At 37.0% G+C, this 17,406-nt stretch overlaps 1 protein-coding gene across 2 annotated transcripts in view; it reads right to left on the reverse strand.

The window, feature by feature from the left end:
* LOC145680389 (NFX1-type zinc finger-containing protein 1-like) overlaps nucleotides 1-7,570 on the reverse strand; it is an 84,117-nt gene extending 76,547 nt beyond the window's left edge. For both annotated transcript variants that reach the window (XM_081750829.1, XM_081750828.1), the window contains exon 1: nucleotides 7,461-7,570. The gene's annotated coding sequence lies outside the window, so the exon portion shown is untranslated. The remainder of the gene's footprint in view (nucleotides 1-7,460) is intronic.
* Between the last annotated feature and the right edge of the window lie 9,836 nt (nucleotides 7,571-17,406).

Consider the following 17,406-nt stretch of genomic DNA (forward strand, 5'->3'; position numbering starts at 1 on the left):
TTTCTATCTTAGATGGGTTTTTGCGGAAGGAAACAACTCTCTGCAAATTGCTTAATTGCATAATGGGATGCATATTAATTAAAATATTGAAAGGAAACAGGTCAGAGTATGTGGTTAAAGGTTTTGGAAGGTTGCAAAATACTTCGTTTTTAAACGCGCCAAGTGAACTTTGTGATGGACAAACACAGTGTGCGTGGGTTTTCTCGGGGTTCTCCCGTTTCCTCCCACTTTCCTCATTCCACCATTCCATTCATTTCTCATCATCACCGTCTCCTTTAGCCTAGCGTGCATAACCGTGAGACGTAAAACTTAAAGATTTACTTTGTTTTTTTAAAAATACATGCATGAAGACAATGATAAGGGATCACTGAAACGTAGAATCAGTTTGCCGTTAACATTTGGGTGCTTCGATTATTATAATTTCTATTTTTAACTCGTCATCATGTCCTAGTTGGTAGTGTAACGGAGTATAAAAAGTTGATAATTGATAAAGAGACCAGTGAAGCTTGAAATAAACAGTTATGATATTGTTATATCCAGGAAGTAAGGTAAGAATTTTTTTCTTTCTTTCTTTTAGATACTAAAAGTTTAAAGATGGAGAAGTGAAAATAGGTTTGTTCGGAATTTGAAAGGAAACTATTTAAATTGAGAAGAAATAGAAACAAGGAGTACTTATGGAGGGACCATTTACAACATCGCGAGTGTCAGGTTATCAGATGGATACGATATGATGAAAGGACGAGAGTTACGAGGTCTGAGTTGTAGATATCGTGATTATTATGAAAGAAAAGTGTGAAATCAAAGTTGCATTAAAGAAGAAAAGAGAATATACACAGAGATAAACAGTGAATTATGAAGGAAAACCAACAATCCCAGGAAAGCATACAATAAACGTAAAAGTGATGACAATAACCAGTCAAATAGGATAGCGAAATTTGAATGATGCAAGCAATGGACCATTTTTCTTAAAACACCCTTGTAACATTTAAACTAATAGACAAAGAACGCATTCCATTGGATTTAGCGTCCTCAAATTACTACAAAAAGCGTAATAAGAAATTTATCGAAGTGTGGATACTTTTACCATTGACATGAGCGTTAGTACTTTAGTCCTTCCCTAAAAAAATTATGTAAAACGTAACCTATGGAAAAAATACCAGCACGTTATAAGGTGACGAGACGTTCACTTACTTGAAGACTCACTTGCTCGAAATTAACAACTTGTTACCTTAAAACATGCTTTGCACAACTTTTGAAGCAAGGACTAAATTTACTTTATTTTCGTAAGAAAAGGGAATCCATGGAAAGAAAGGAATGCACATATATGTTTCCAGCCAAGTAGCGCATTAGATGACTTTGATAAAGTTCCCAAAGAAAAACGAAACTATAGGGTAGGCCGAAAGTAACTCCCTATTTTGAATTGCGAAATTCTATTGAAGTTATATGTAGATAGCAATAAAAGTTATCTTGTTTTAAATAGTAAAGTATGCCATTTTTTCCCTATTTTTTTTTTTTTTTTACCAGATCCTGTGAAGCTTTTATTATTCCTTGGAAGCCACAGAGACACCAGGGCGATTAAGCGTTGACGAGAAAGCGAAAATTTGTAGCAAGATTTGAGGTGTGGCAATCTGTAATTAAGGTTCAACGGTGGTGGAGAGGTCAACGTGGGAAGTAAGCTGTTGTGGATCCAAAAACAATTAAAAATGCCACAAAAAATCAATGACCACCGGAACTGTCGTGGACATTAAGACATCAGGGAAGCCCTCGACTTCGGTATCACAGGAAAAGGTGGCCAGAGTAAAGGAGATGTTTGAGCGAAGCCCTAGCAAATCAATAAGGCAAGCTGCAAGAGAGAGTGGCATTACACGCTATTCTGTGCGTGTAATTCTTCATATTACAGACCATGGAAGCCTCATTATGTCCAAAAGTTGCCTTCAGATTACTGCGATAGGCATGTTGAATTTTGTGGAATGATGCTCGCATGTCATGAAGATCTTCCACACCTGTTTGAAAAAATTCTGTATAGTGGAAGCTACGTTTCACTTAGGGAGGTTCGTTAATCCTCATAATAGTCATGATTGGGCAGACGGTGATACCAGCGAGACCGTTGAAAAACGCAGGGCAAGCTTAAGTGTTAAAGCAGTGTGGATTAATTTCTTCTCGCATTATTGGACCCCCTATCTATTGAGACATTATGGACGCTGAGAGATAGCTGGAAATGTTAGAAAATTGTGTATGACCTACAATTTTTGAATGGGATGAGTCACATGAACTATTATTTATGCAAGATGGAGCTTCCCCTCATTACACCTTGCCTGTAAGACAATGGCTTGATGAACGCTTCGCAGGACGCTGGATAGGTTCTTGGGTCCCACAGAATGGCCAGCGCGAAAGCCAGACCTCACCCCATGCGATTTCTTTTTATGGGTGTGGGCTAAGGAAAAAGTGTATCGCAGAAAACCACAAACTCTTGTCAAACTTGAAAATAAGATCTGTGAGGTCATAAGTGGTGTTCCTGCTGAGGTCCTGGGGAAGATCGTAGCAAATATACCTGTTCGCTTGAGACAGTATCTAGAAATTACTGGAGCACATTGAGTTGTAACTTTTGGAAAGATAATGATATATATTAAACAACATGTTCGCAAAAAATTGAGTTTATATCTACAATATTTTAGAAGGGAAAAATACTAATCATACGGGGTTACTTTCCGCTCACCCTGTAGTAAAGATAAACTGGACGGTGTTATGCATCAATTGACCAACCGCCAAAACATGGTTCTGAGATGTTGAAGGAAACACAAACATGTTACCATTACGATCCAGTTCTTGGCGCTTGGTCGTTTAAGAAAATAGTAGGGTTTCAAGCATTTTTTTTTTTACATTATTTACATTGTCTTCTACTCACTGATGTAAAAATCTCGAAAACTGAAGAATGGCGCTTGGTCAATTGATGCATAACACCGTCCAACTTTCCTCTGACACAAGGTAAGGATGGAAGTTGAAGAACAGTTTTGATTTAGGATAGAAAAATGTACTGAAGATATGATTAGCCTGCACAGAATAACACGTGAAAGTTATCTTGGTAAAGGGACGAAGTGTAGGGCAACCTATTTTATTTTTTTTTTTTCTAATTTAGGAGAGGTTTTCAACTACATGAACTGACTTATCTCGAAACATTGAAATGATCTTATTTCTTTATTTTTTAGTTTAATGTCCCCACGGTTATGTCCTTCACGCTTAAGGACATGAATAATTAATAGAAGTGAGTAATTGTAAATTTAAAATTTTGTGCTCTTCTAACGGGAATCGAACCCAGAACCACGCAGAGAGGGCTCTGACTAATCTTGGTGAAGATACTATCTTAGAATGAAATTAAAAGATCAAAGTTCTGAAGAACCTTATATATGAATCAATCATAAAGAGATAGGAGAGAAGACATCACAGGCGTGCGCAGACCCTTGGATTAGGGGGTCAAATCAATAGCAGTACTCTTGAAGATATGCAACCACCTTGTAATCATTACTTTCTTTATAATTTAATTTTTATTTTCATTTGCTCTTCTACTTTTAGATTGGAGAGAGGGAACAGAAAAGCTTCCCTTTTAAAGTCAGCGCCTACAGATAGTGTGTTAGGCGCTTGTGTGTGTGTGTGTGTGTGTGTGTGTGATAATATACTGCTGGGAGGAAACAAATGGAAGAAATATTGAAATATAATTAAATCGGGAAATTTTGATCGAGTATTGCAAAGTTCAAAGTGTTACTTTGTATTGCAATGATTACAGACGTCTTTCAGGGTCCGTTTTAGTGAAATATGTATAATCCTTATTAGCTGAGAAAATTATTTTTAAAAAATCAAAAAAAAAAAAACGCAATGCCAAAACATTAGGTGGGGTGAGCGCCCCCACTTGCCCCCACGTGCGTACGCCTATGGAATACATTATAGATGATGGATTAATTGGATGAAGTGTTCGACAAGAATGTAGTTTTTCGCCGAAATTATGCAATATCTTAAGTATTTAGAAGAACAATGATGAAGAGTCTAAGTAGAAACATGATCTTTGATGTACCTACCACGTTTACACCCTTCAGCAGGCTAAAGAAGCCATATGATTACTAAAACTGAATAATAATGAAAGGATTAGTAGAATGAGAATGTAGGAAGAAATAAGAAAACCCACGGACACAGTGTTGTCAACTACAAACTCACATGACCTGGGATCGAATTCCTCGCGCCAAAAGTGAGGTTTCTACCACTGAACCACCGCTGAAAACGAAAGATGAACTTTACTTGGTTTGTTGCAATCAGGTGAACAAATGAAAATTTATTGAAAGTAATAGGAAATTTCAAGCGCCTTTCTTCAATATCTGATAATCAAACACATGCCGATATTTACTTAAAAGTTTTGTAGGATACATATTGCATAAATGGATCTCTTACATATGGATACAAAGGTAAGAGATTGTTTATATTAAACATATACGGATGGTGATGAGAAAAATGGAAACACCTGTAGTTGGCAACACGTCAGATGTATGGGTTGGCAGCGGTGCCGTGGCGCCCACAGCCCGGGTCGCTGGTGGTGGTGTGTTAGGTCGGTCTCCATACTACGTCAGGCGCAGTGGAACAGCAGTGTCCATTGGCTGCAGCAGACGGAGGTAGTGTAAAATGGGAGACCTCTCAGATTTTCAAAGAGAGCAAATTGTTGGTGCGCGGTTATGTGGAGTGAGTGTGACGGCAGTGGCTACTGTATTAGGTGTATCGCGTGGGACAGTGTCGAAGGTGATGACGGCCTACACAACACACGGGAAAACCACATCGGGAAAGCGGAACAGTGGGCGGAAGAAAATCGTGAGTGACAGGTCACGCCGGGTATTAAAACGCATTGTCACGCAGAACCGTCGTGCCACTGCGGAGCAAGTGACGGAGGAACTCAATCAGCACCTCCCCCACCCTGTTTCGACAATCACAGTCCGCCGCGAATTACATGACATGAACTTACGGGGTCGTGTTACACGGGCCAAACCGCTCATCAGGGACCATAACGCTTTCGCACGCCGCAAATGGTGCCGCGACCATGCAACTTGGACCTTTGAGGACTGGAAACGTGTGATATGGTCGGATGAGTCATCCTTCACCCTATTTCCAACCACGGGCCGTGTTTATGTGTGGAGAACACCCAAAGAAGCTTATGATCTGCAGTGTCTCCGCCCAACTGTGAAACATGGCGGCGGCTCGGTGATGCTGTGGGCCGCCATATCATGGTTTTCATTGGGTCCTGTGGTCACATTTCGCGGACGAATCACTGCCAACGATTATGTCGCAATTTTAGGAGACCACTTGCATCCTATGGTCCGGATGTTGTTTCCGGACAATGACGCCATCTTCCAGGATGATAATGCACCCATTCACATAGCTGGCGTTGTTGCAGCGTGGTTTGAGGAACATCGGGATGAAGTTCAACACCTCCCCTGGCCCGCCCAATCCCCAGATCTCAACAGAATTGAACATCTGTGGTCCGTCTTGGAAACACGACTCCGGCGACGATTTCCACCTCCATACTCTCTCACAGAACTGGCCGATGGCCTGCAAGAGGAATGGTGTAAAATTCCACTTGCTACCATTCACGACCTCTGTGCCTCCATCCCACGTCGCATCAAGGTTGTTCTGAAGGCGAAAGGTGGCCCGACATCATATTAATCTGGTAAGATGCAATTTCGTCCAGGTGTTTCCATTTTTCTGATCACCATCTGTATTAAATTTGTTTCAAACGTTTTCTTTTTCGCGTGATTAACTTTTGCTTTTCTTCCTTACGTACATCGAGGTGATGAAAGGGAGAAGACCTACTGTTAATGTTGAATCCATACCATACCAAAATTGAATCCAACGCGGATGAAGGGCGCAAATACAATTAGGCAAAATAACGTCGTATAGGGCAGGACCTTCCTCATTATAGTGTCCTTCAAAAGAAAAAAACGCGACTACAGAGTCATGCCAAAACCCAGATTTTGTTTTCTCAGAAAATTCTTTGTAACTCTCATAAATTATACCTCAGAGAATGTAGCTCTTGAAAAATAATTTTTAATGTTATGATATGAACCAGTGAAAAGCGTGAAATGGTAATACTGAGATGGATGACAATGGTGGAATGACACAAGCGAGAGAAAACGGAATAACCGCAAAAATACTAAGTATATGTTGTGTGTCGGGGTATGTTTAGTACAAGGGGTCCAGAAGCACGTAAAAACACAAAATTTACACGAGAAATGAGTGATACAAGTACTTAGACGTAACATAACATAACCAAATCTAACCTAACCTAACATAAACTAACGTAAGCTAACCTGAACTAACCTAAACTAACGTAATATTAGTAGAAATAAGCGAAATTCTATCATTTTTTGGAAAATTATGCGGGACTCCTACACTAATATAACATAAACTAAACTAACCTAACGTAACCTAAACTAGCCTAACCTAACTTAAACTAACCAACCCTACCCTAAACTAACCGAATGTGAACAGAAATTACCAAAATTGTAACATTTTTTAGAGAAAAGAGCTGGACCCCTTCTGCTAAACATAGGCCTGTGTGTCTACCATAAAGCCCACTTGACGGGAGCTGGGTTCGAATAAAGGGCCCTACACACCAAAGATGAATCTTTAACAACGTGACGCCGCGGCCTCCATTATGGTATTGTTATTAGCGCTATTATTCCATTTCGTAAGGCAAAAGGAGATGGATTGAATGTGTCACTGGAGTTCAATTTACCAATGAAATGATCAATTCAAATAAAGTTTCCTAGAAGAAGCAGAAAGGGTTGTATGTGCGAGATCAAAAGTATACTTAAATTAGTATACTTATTCCTAACAAAGTTATTAGTAAAAGGAAAAGAACAGAGATAAGTAAAGCACTTTTGCTTTTAATTATATATTATTATATCTACACACTGTACGTTGATTTAGTCTCGATTTAATAGTACCAATTTTACTTTCCTTCAGCGTTTGACGAACTTGCTATAAAACACACACCTAAATAGTCATACTTTAAAATACATTTCGTAATTACTGACGAACGTACTACGATAACATAGATTAGATCGTTTATCAAGTAACATCGGATTCGAGTTAGTAACAAAAAGTACCATTTCATCAACGGCATGTAAATTCTTCGCGCCATTTGATATTGTCTGTATTTTGAGTCCATAATATTACTTTCAATGTTCATCAATATTACTTTAATACACAATCAAATTTACATCGTTTGTATTGCTCATTTTGTAAATTTACATACATTACAATGTAAAACTGGATAATAGTAGATCTATGTAACTTTGTAGGAATAGGAGGGAACATTTAACTTGACTTTCTCATTGAATTTAATCACTACAGGAATAACTATAATCATATGCATTTTCAAACAATAATCAACATATGCTTTCTCCATAACATTTCATACTTACATCTTGTAAGGAAGTCTTCTTTCTGTAATATGACGAATAAAATTTCCGTCAATATAACATCCTAAGGCATTGTTAGCCATTGATAGAATTGTCCGCAGTCTGGTGTGTGCCAATGTTGCCAGGTCTTGCAAACTGTAATCTTCAAGACAAAACAAGAAAAAAATATGATTCAATGCAGTTTATGACGAAATTTATTACTTTCATTTTAATCCATGATGAAAAATAACATGCAGTTGGTAGAGGTCTGCACGGGCCAGAATTTTTAGCCCGAACATGGCTCGGCCCGTGAATTTACAATGTGAGGCCTGACCCGAGTCCGAACTATGTTTTAGCATTTAGGCCCGAGCCCGGCCCGAGCTCGTGTGATAATCAAATGAGCCCAAAATAAGCCTGAATTACAGAAACTTAATAATTAACGCAAAATTGTATTCATATTTACAGCAATTAGAGGTTTAATTTTGCAGCTGTACAGTTCTCCAGAAAGAACGGTGCAGTATATAGGCCTGTACAGTATTTACAAAGTTAGGCCCGAAAAAGTCCGAGAAATATGGTTGTATATTTTAAAATTCACGGTCCGAGATCGTGTACACCCCTAGCAGATGGGGAATACCCCAGGAATAACATGCGGTGACAGTGGTGAGTGATAGATTTCCCCCGGAGGGAGGTTTACACGGCGTGAAAAGTAGTAGATACGGTGGAAAAAACTGGTAACTTAAATTGATCATGAACGAACATTCGTAGTAGGGCCGTAATTTGTGGGGGGAGGCAGGGAGAGCAACTGTACCCCTAGGGAAGCTCCTTATCGTTCTACGGGGGCCCACTTTAAGACAAAATTTTCTTACTCCATATACGATACGAACACGAAATTATAAATGAAACATAAGAGGTTCACTACATTACATAAACAAAACAACACACAAAAGGTAAATAAAGCAAAAATGAGTCGTGGGCCCATTTCAGTAAAAATAAATAAATAAATAAGTACTATTAGGGGCTCTAGAAATAATATTTATTCGTATGGCTTTGAAATTTGTCAATATTGTCCCCTTAATTAATTTGCCATGTATGGAACGGGCCCAGGGGCGTAACTAACGGCCTCTTAGACCTTGCCGTGCGAGAGGACCCACAGGCCCGTAAAGAGTAAGATAAAGTTGGAAAGAGGGGGCCAAGAATTAGAAAAATAACTTTTTCTAGGGGGCCCAAATACGCGTATTAATGCTTGTTCCCCCCAGAATAAAATCTAAGTTACGGCGCTGATTCGTAGTCCCAGGGTGGAATTTTCTTCCTGGGACTCTTTAGGAATTAGGAATTAGATATCCGGACTGTAGGCAACTATGGCCATTTAGCCCTTCACATATATGAGGGATGACTAGGGTAACCATCATTTTAACAACTAAAAACAAGACAACTAAAAAAAAAGTAGTAGTAGACCACTGTGTATATATATTGTGAAAACAGACCCATTCATATAGCCTATATGTGAAAACATATTTAGCAGAAACGATATTTTTCACTAACTTCAGAGTGTAAACGAATACAACAGTAAAACCATAAATCATAGTCGTATGCAAGATTTCCGGCTAACAAAAACTCAAAACTCGTTACACCACATAGGAATAAAACCATATAGGGTTTACAACTTCAATCAGTTATTATTCTTTATTGGAACCCCATACAGACTTGGTTTATTTGTCGTTATACAGCAAAACACTTCAAGTTTGACTCATGTAGTGAATAGTTACGGAGTTGACCACACATGGCGCGACCGGTCAGTCGTTGAAAATGGAGACTTTCACTGTTGTAGAAAGAGCTATGTGCGTGTTTTGGTTTGAAGAAAGGAAGTCAGCAACGAGAGCACAGCGTTAAGTTTCGCACACAATACGGTAAGGAACCACCCAGCAGACCAACAGTGTACAAATGGCACCAGACATTTGTTGAAACAGGTTGTTCTGTGCAACACACAAAGGCTCCAGAGCGCTCACCCGTGATTGACGATGTGGTGGAAGCAGTTAGGGAGAGTTTTGTCCGCAGATCTCGAAAATCTACACGACGTGCATCACAAGAAACTGGTATCCCTCAGACCACTGTTTGGTGTGTATTGCGTAGACGTTTATCCATGAAGCCATACAGACTGTCTTTGGTTCAAGCACTGAATGAAGCGGATAAACATACCCGACTTGAATCGACTTTCGTTGGGATGTGTCCAGGGTGACCTCAGGTGCATACATTAAGCCAAAATGGATTCGTTACAAAAAACTTGAAGTGTTTTGCGCTATAATGACATAAACCAAGTCTGTATGTGGTTCCAATAAAGAATTATAACTGACTGAAGTCGTAAACCCTATAAAGAATCATCCTGTATAATAAACTACCAAAATCTGTTAAACAAATGACAAATTTGGAGTTTAAAATTCATTTTAAATTATTGCAACATAATCACATATTTTGAAGCATATAAGTAGTTTGATCAAACTTTTTTTTTTTATAAGACAAAATTTAAAACTCATTTTCTGTGTTGAGCAAATATATATTACTTACAAACGGCAGTGATTGAAACATTTTGTTTCGCGTGACGAAGATATGAACTCAAGATGGATAATTAACTGAATACATAAATTACTCCAATCGTACTTACTTGAAGTTCCTATTACATTCAGTAACTCAGGTTTACTAACTTGGAAGGTCCAATTGCCATCTTATCAAGGTGCGCATTATGGAGGGGAGGTGAGTCAATTAATTTCGAGTGTACTAAGTATAATTTATTTATCAGAGTGTAGGAATAGCTACAGCTAAGGATCATTCATTTTAAAATTTCCTCGTGTTACCCTTCGTCCACACGTTTGGAAACAGATACACGATTCCTGTTTCAGCACTTAAATTGCACAACAGACTAGACTGCTCAGGATGCACACGATCTTCAGAAGAAAAGCCCTTCTGTAGACAGCGAATACTTCCTTTCCAGTGTTTCAACACCTAACCTACACCCTCGCTCGGCGTGTGCCAAGGTGCCAGCATCTTTTGCAATGCCCATAAGGTTTGGGTTTGTTATTTTTTCTTTCACTTGCATAAAACAGGACAAATAAAACTTTTTTCCTATCTATTGAAGGGACGGCCGTGATACACCCCGAAAACGGGATTGTCTCAGTCAAAACGGGACGTATGCTCTCCCTTGGGATGACGTCCCTCGGTGAGCACATTATCCGATGAAAGGGAAGGAAGAAAGGATTGGGGAAGAAAGGAAGCGACCTGGTACCATTATGTTAGGTACTATCCTGGCATTTGCCTGGTGTGAATGAGGGAAATCCAGGAAAATCTCACTCAAGAGAGCTGGCCTGAAAAAAGCTGTTACACTTTTTCGACCGAGTGTTCCCACCGAGAATCGAATCCGGGACCGCTCGCACTAAAAGCTAGAGCTTCCCGGGAGCCTTAAAATTATCACCCTGGTGTTATGCCGTCGCCAGAGTGGAAGAAGTGAATTATTGGGCCAATATTTGAGGGATGGTAGAAAAACTCATTAAATTGAAAAGCGAATACAACTTGTGCTACAGAGGTTCAGTGGCTATATTAACTTGTGGATTCTTTTCATCTAGTACAAAGATGCAAGCGGTCTCAGTAGTGATGAGCAAATGCAAGACCAAGGTCTTGGTCTTGGTCTTGGTCTTGCACTGGAACCCTTGGTCTTGGTCTTGGTCTTGGTCTTGCACACCCAGTCTTGGTCTTGGTCTTGCATGCAAGAGTCTTGCAAGTCTTGCATTTAAGAAATCTCAAGCTTTTCATAGGTAAATTTTACTATGGATATAAGGGATAATAAACTCTACAATGCGCCAATAGTAACGGAAATACAATGCAAGTTTCTAAATGTAATATTGTTTAAGTTTGTGTAAGCATCATGATAGTGTACAACATAGGTGATGACCTTTCCTTTTTTAATGGATGCCCACGTTTCACTACTTGTAAGATATGCCTAAATCACAACGTTTCGTAATCTGTTTATATTTTTTAACAGATCCAACACTCCACTGGTTCCCAAACTGGGGAGGCTACCCCTGAGACGCATGAAAGAAAATCAAGACGGCACAGATTATTGAAATAGGGGGTCTACCATGAATTGCAAAATTATTTTTACACTCTAAAGGCGTCAGATTTTTCTTTTCAACCACGATTAGCTAATACTTATATTAATCAAACTTCCAGTTAAATATTGAGATTTTATTTTACTGATTCCAATATGTACTTTATGGGGCAAAAACATTGACATTACGCAAAAGTGATGAAAAATTGCAGGCTTTCGATACATGGGCATGGAGAAAAAAAGGAGAGAATTAGCTGTGTTGAACGAACAACGAATGAGGTGTTAAAAATATTAGCAGTAGAGAAAAAAGAAAAAAATATATATTGTTAAGAGAAGGAAGAGGAACTGGTTAGGATATTGGCTGAGGAGGAACTGTATTATGAGAGACGTGCTGGAGGGTATTGTGGAAGGAAAGAGATGGAGGGAGCGAAGGACACTACTTGAAGGAAGGTATTAAAACAAAAAATTGCTACGTCAAGACGAAGAGACTAGCTGAGGACCACCGAACGTCGAAGCTTCTCAGTTGCAGCAAGTAACCTGCCAATAATGGCAGAATAGCTATTATGAAGATGATGATATATTTTTCAATATTGACTAAAATAAGAGAGAGAAAATTAAAATAATAATTATTATAACCAAACCTCTTAATATATTAGAATAATTTGAGTGAAAACTGAAAACGATTCAATTGTCTATGTCAGCGTTTCCCAACCTTTTTCAACTTGCGGCACACTATGGGTGTAACTTGAATTTTCGCGGCACACTCATAAATATTATTATTTCTAAATATAAAATACGGTGGTATTTTTTCTGTAAATAATTATCTTTCTCACGGAGAAAAAAGTTCGATCACTGGTTTTCTCCCGTGGTTAATCATTATGCTGTACTTTTCATTCTAATTTAAAAATAGAAAACAATTCAATGAAATATTGGACTCAGGTTTGCAAAACTACGCTTTCTTTTTCGAAAACTGTATCCAACCTTTCGCTAAGAAGATAGATCACTAAATAACAAACGAACAAGCAAATCTCTTTTACTTTTAAGACACAAATGTAAGTAATTTGTATGCATGTTTGCTTTGTCGAAAGTATTGAATGATATTTTAAAATTTCAGGTTACGAAAAAGTCTGCAACAATAAAGGAGCAACAATGGTCATAACAATGATAACAAATACTTCTTTCAACATTAAAATTGTACACGGTATGAAACTTTAAATTTTAGATTCATAGTAGAGGTTCATAGTAATGTGAAATACAAATATACATTTTCCCTTATGTCTTGCAATCTGATTGCCATAGAATTAATAATTTTGTTTCGATTTCCCCGCGGCACACCAGCGGCCCATTCACGGCACGCCAGTGTGCCGCGGCACACCGGTTGGGAAACGCTGGTCTATGTCTTTTGTGTAAATTCAATCTATATAAATACTTTTGACCTGTATTGGAAATACAAAATAACGGCATCACACTCAAAGTTATTTGAAGTTTCACTTGTGAATATGGATTACTAGCATCAATTACCCACTTCGTTCGGTTAAACTTTAAAAAATAATAATATATTTCGTTAGTCACTTTTTACTATTAGTAAAGCGCTCTCTGATATCGGTCATTTTCGATTATTTCTATATTTTTCTCCCCAAGTTGCGGGGCTGAATTTGAATTTAAACGGCATCAGAAGTGTCACTGTTTGTCTCAGAGACACCACAAACTAAGGGTTCGGCACTAATATCGGTAATTTTAAATAAACTTATATATCTCCTTCACCCCAATGTTGCGACGTGCTGCATCAGAAGTGTCATTGTTCATCTCAATGACCTCGAAAGCCATGAGTTCGACATTGATAATGGTAATTTTTGATAATTTTATATATCTTGTTCTCACCCAAGTTGCGGTGCTGAATTTGCATTTAAACGGGATCGGAAGTATCACTGTTCACCTTAGCGACGCCGAAAACAATGAATTCGACACCAATATTTGGTCATTTTTGATCATTATTAGGTATCTCCCTCTCCCCAAGTTACGAGGCTGAATTTGGTCGTAACGGCATCGAAAATGTCAGTATTCAACTCAGGGAACTGGAAAGCTATGGATTCGGTTGTCATGTTCGATCGTTTTTATATATCTTCTCTTCCCTCCGCCAAGCTACGGGGCTGAACTTGGATTTAAATAGCATCAGAAGTGTCACTGTTTATCTCAGCGACCCCTAAAACTATAGACTCCATTTTAATATCGGTCATTTTCGATCATTTTTAAATATCTTTCATTCCCTCTCCCCTCACCGTCAAAGTGATATAACAGAAATCACCTCAGGTCCAATCCTCATCTATGTTGAAAATTTGATTAAGATCGATTGGCTGGTTCAAGAGTAATGAAGTCACAAAGACAGCACTTATATTTTTAGTTCTTTTCATATAATATATTATAAAGGAGTTTGTTCCCGTGAGGGAAGACCAATTAATTATATTGGGATTCGAACCTTGGATCTTTTTATGAGTTTTTCTTAAAACTTCATTTATTTGTGAAAGACTAATAGATTCGATAAGGAACTAGCAAGTAAACAAATAGTTTCACTCCCACGGTCCTGGGATTCGGGCGTTATACATGTCAGAGGCATAAGCCATATACCCACCGTTGCTGGTACGTTAGCACCAAGATACACTGGTCAATACCTGTAAAAAAAATACAAGGTGAGATAGCAATGCATGATTTACGCCAGATGGATAGTGGGTCGAGTCGAAAGTAAACATTTGAATTTTATCACTTTACAAATACCTTACCTGTTTAATTTTACTTTAAGCCATGTACACTATTAGAAGGTAATATCCTCCATTTGCTGCGCAAGAGACAATGTAGATTACACACTTTGAAATTATTAAATATTATTTTTTATTGCATATTAAAAAAGAGATATTTTGCAAATCACTTATATTTAACTTTTAACTTCAATGAATATAAAACATTTACAAACGTGTGAGAACACAAAACACAAAATTTCACTTGGACAAAAAGATGGCCCAATCACTGTGGTATACGAACCGATACGATACCGAAATAATACGCGAAGTTTACGACCGAACGAATATAATGAATCGGTTAGTGAGTATGAAATTCAGTACAGACACTTCACTTCAATTAAGCTGCAAAGGGTTGCGATTGATTATTTTTCATTGTTTTATTTTGTGGTTTTCATGGTTTGTTCGGCTAAGTTTTAGTATTACGTTGCTAAATCATCTTATGATGCTTTGATAATTTAAACATTATAATTTTGGGGACTTTTTTTAATTTTGGTGGAAACAGATACTTGATACACTCAATTTATGCGGCGATTCTTTGGACTCTCTCTTTTGAGCGTTCACTTGGACTTTTATATGATGACTTTTACCTTGCGAGTGAGTAATACACTCTTGCGCTTTTTTATTGTTGCCAGTTAACAGCGCAAGAATACACTAACCAATTAAAATATAGTTCGTAGAAAACATTAAGTTTTTGCTTCATAATATTGCTAATTGTATATAATGAATGATTTATAGGTTAATAGTAATTACATTAAAAACACTGATTGTTCCAATAAGTCGTGGAATTGACGATTATTGATAGATTTTTATATTATCACGTAAAAGTCTGTTATCGTCATGAGGACTTGTGCGTGGGCGTTAATCTCGAGAGTAGCAAAATTCCTCTTTCTAATATGGGCTGACGGGAGGAAGCAGGGCTGTTTGAAAAAGTGAGGCACCTTTTGGGTGACAAATTCCTGAACATTGTTCTCCTCCAACTGTTAACTGGTTGCGTTTCATTTCCCAGAATTGATGTTGGAATAATACGAGGGTTGATTTAAAAATTCATGCCAGTTCATACCGTTATAGATGGCGGCCAACGGACTGTCCACTGAAGGTATTACAGAAGTGGGCAAGAACCCTGGAATCCAAATCTTTATAACCACACTGCAACACAACTGCAATCACAGCACTCCATTAGTCCATAGAGGGTTACTGTCATTTTAAGTTCGTTTGCATTGAAGAATAACAGTTTGTAGATTCACTCGGACGCACATGATCGCGAACATTCGAAGAATAACGAACGCGAGGGCCATTTACGATGACGCGAGGGCCATTTCGTAAATGTCTTTCAAGTCCTTTTATTTTCATTATTGGTTTATACTTTTTATTTATTTTAATCATTCTTTGGAATATAAACACAAATATAATTTCAATATTTGAATATAAATCAATAATTACTAGTAATTCAAAATACTATTCAGCATCTAAACCAAATTACACAAACATATTAATATATTCAATGCAATAATATATTCAAGAAAGCATCATATTTAATAAAATATTATGTTTGGTAAGGTATCGTATTCAATGAGATATTGTATTCAATGCCATATTTAAGAATACACAACAAAATATAAATAGTACAAACTAACTGTATACCAATAAATCTAAAATGGTAATATTACTTTAATATTTTGCAATAATGCTTCTTAATTTCTAAAATAAAACACAATATTATTCAAGAATAACATATATCACTAAGTAATTCAACTAATCATGATCCTATTTTTCATGAAAATAAGATATTCATTCCTACTATATGTGTAGAAAATTTATTACAATGAAAACATCAACATTATTTATAAAATTCAAAGATGTATGTCCATTGACATATCAACACAAAATATTTATCAAGAATATTCAAAGTAATTCAACACAACTAAAACATATGATATAGTGCACGGTATTGATTAACATTTCTCAAAATGGTATATTAAAAACACATATGTAAATATAACACTAAAAATATTTTATTTATTCACTGGGCAGATGTGAGCTCGTTACGCTCAAAGTATATAAAAATATACTGCCTGCATTAAGTTAACAAGACTCTACCCCAATTGTTAGTTAATATATTTCCATCCCCGAATCAAAGTGAAAAGATAGGATGTTTGGTTAAAATTCAAAAATAATATTGAGGGGACTAATAAGAAAATTGCCTACTCCGGGCATTACATAATATGAATAACCCATAATATTGGAGGGACCTTTGCTTCAATGTCTTCAAGTTCTACTTGAAATATTTTCGTATTCAACGAAAAGATTAATACAAAGTGAATGCAACAATGTATGAAGCGAAAAAAATTAATATTCAAAATTTTCCTGAATTTATTGGCTATGGCCGTTAACGTGATACACACAATAAAATATTATTGCTTTTATCTAAACATTCAAAATTTTGTAAAACACTAACAGTGTTGAAAAATATTTATAGCATGAAAAATAATTACTAACAACAAAAGAAATTTTGTACAAAATTTTCTGCAATGTAACCAGAATTTATTTTTCATTGCGAGGTCAAAATATGGAAAATGGACAATCCGGCTATATGTTAATGTTGTTTACCCAATTCCTTTTTGTATTGAATTTATTACAACATCGTAAAGTAAAATTGTCATGCATTCAAGAATTTTGCTTTTAACTTCCATAATGGGCATCCGTTGATTTTTGTTAGTACAAAAACGCAATATTCTGTAAACAGTAGATTTTTGTGCTACCTTACCATAAAAAAAGTTGATACCTTATAATTGGTTTGAATACTCGGAACATTTATACATTGAGTGTCATTGCGAAGATTGGTAGCGAAGAATTTACACTTTTTACGTAGGCGTAATACCTTACTTAACTTACGCACTTTTTTTTGCCAATTTTCAAGTTATTTTTCATTTTTGCACGGTGGAAAAACCTTTGCTTACCCTTTTTGTTTTCCAGACAAAAATTTCTGTTTCTAAATTTCTCAATAATATTTCGAGTTGAGTACAAGGTGTTGGTTGGTGGATAGTCAATTTGAACGTTTTGACTTGGTTCAATACGCCTT

This window comes from Thermobia domestica, chromosome 3, assembly GCF_964235325.1.
Source record: "Thermobia domestica chromosome 3, izTheDome1.hap1.1, whole genome shotgun sequence".
NCBI lineage: Eukaryota > Metazoa > Arthropoda > Insecta > Zygentoma > Lepismatidae > Thermobia > Thermobia domestica.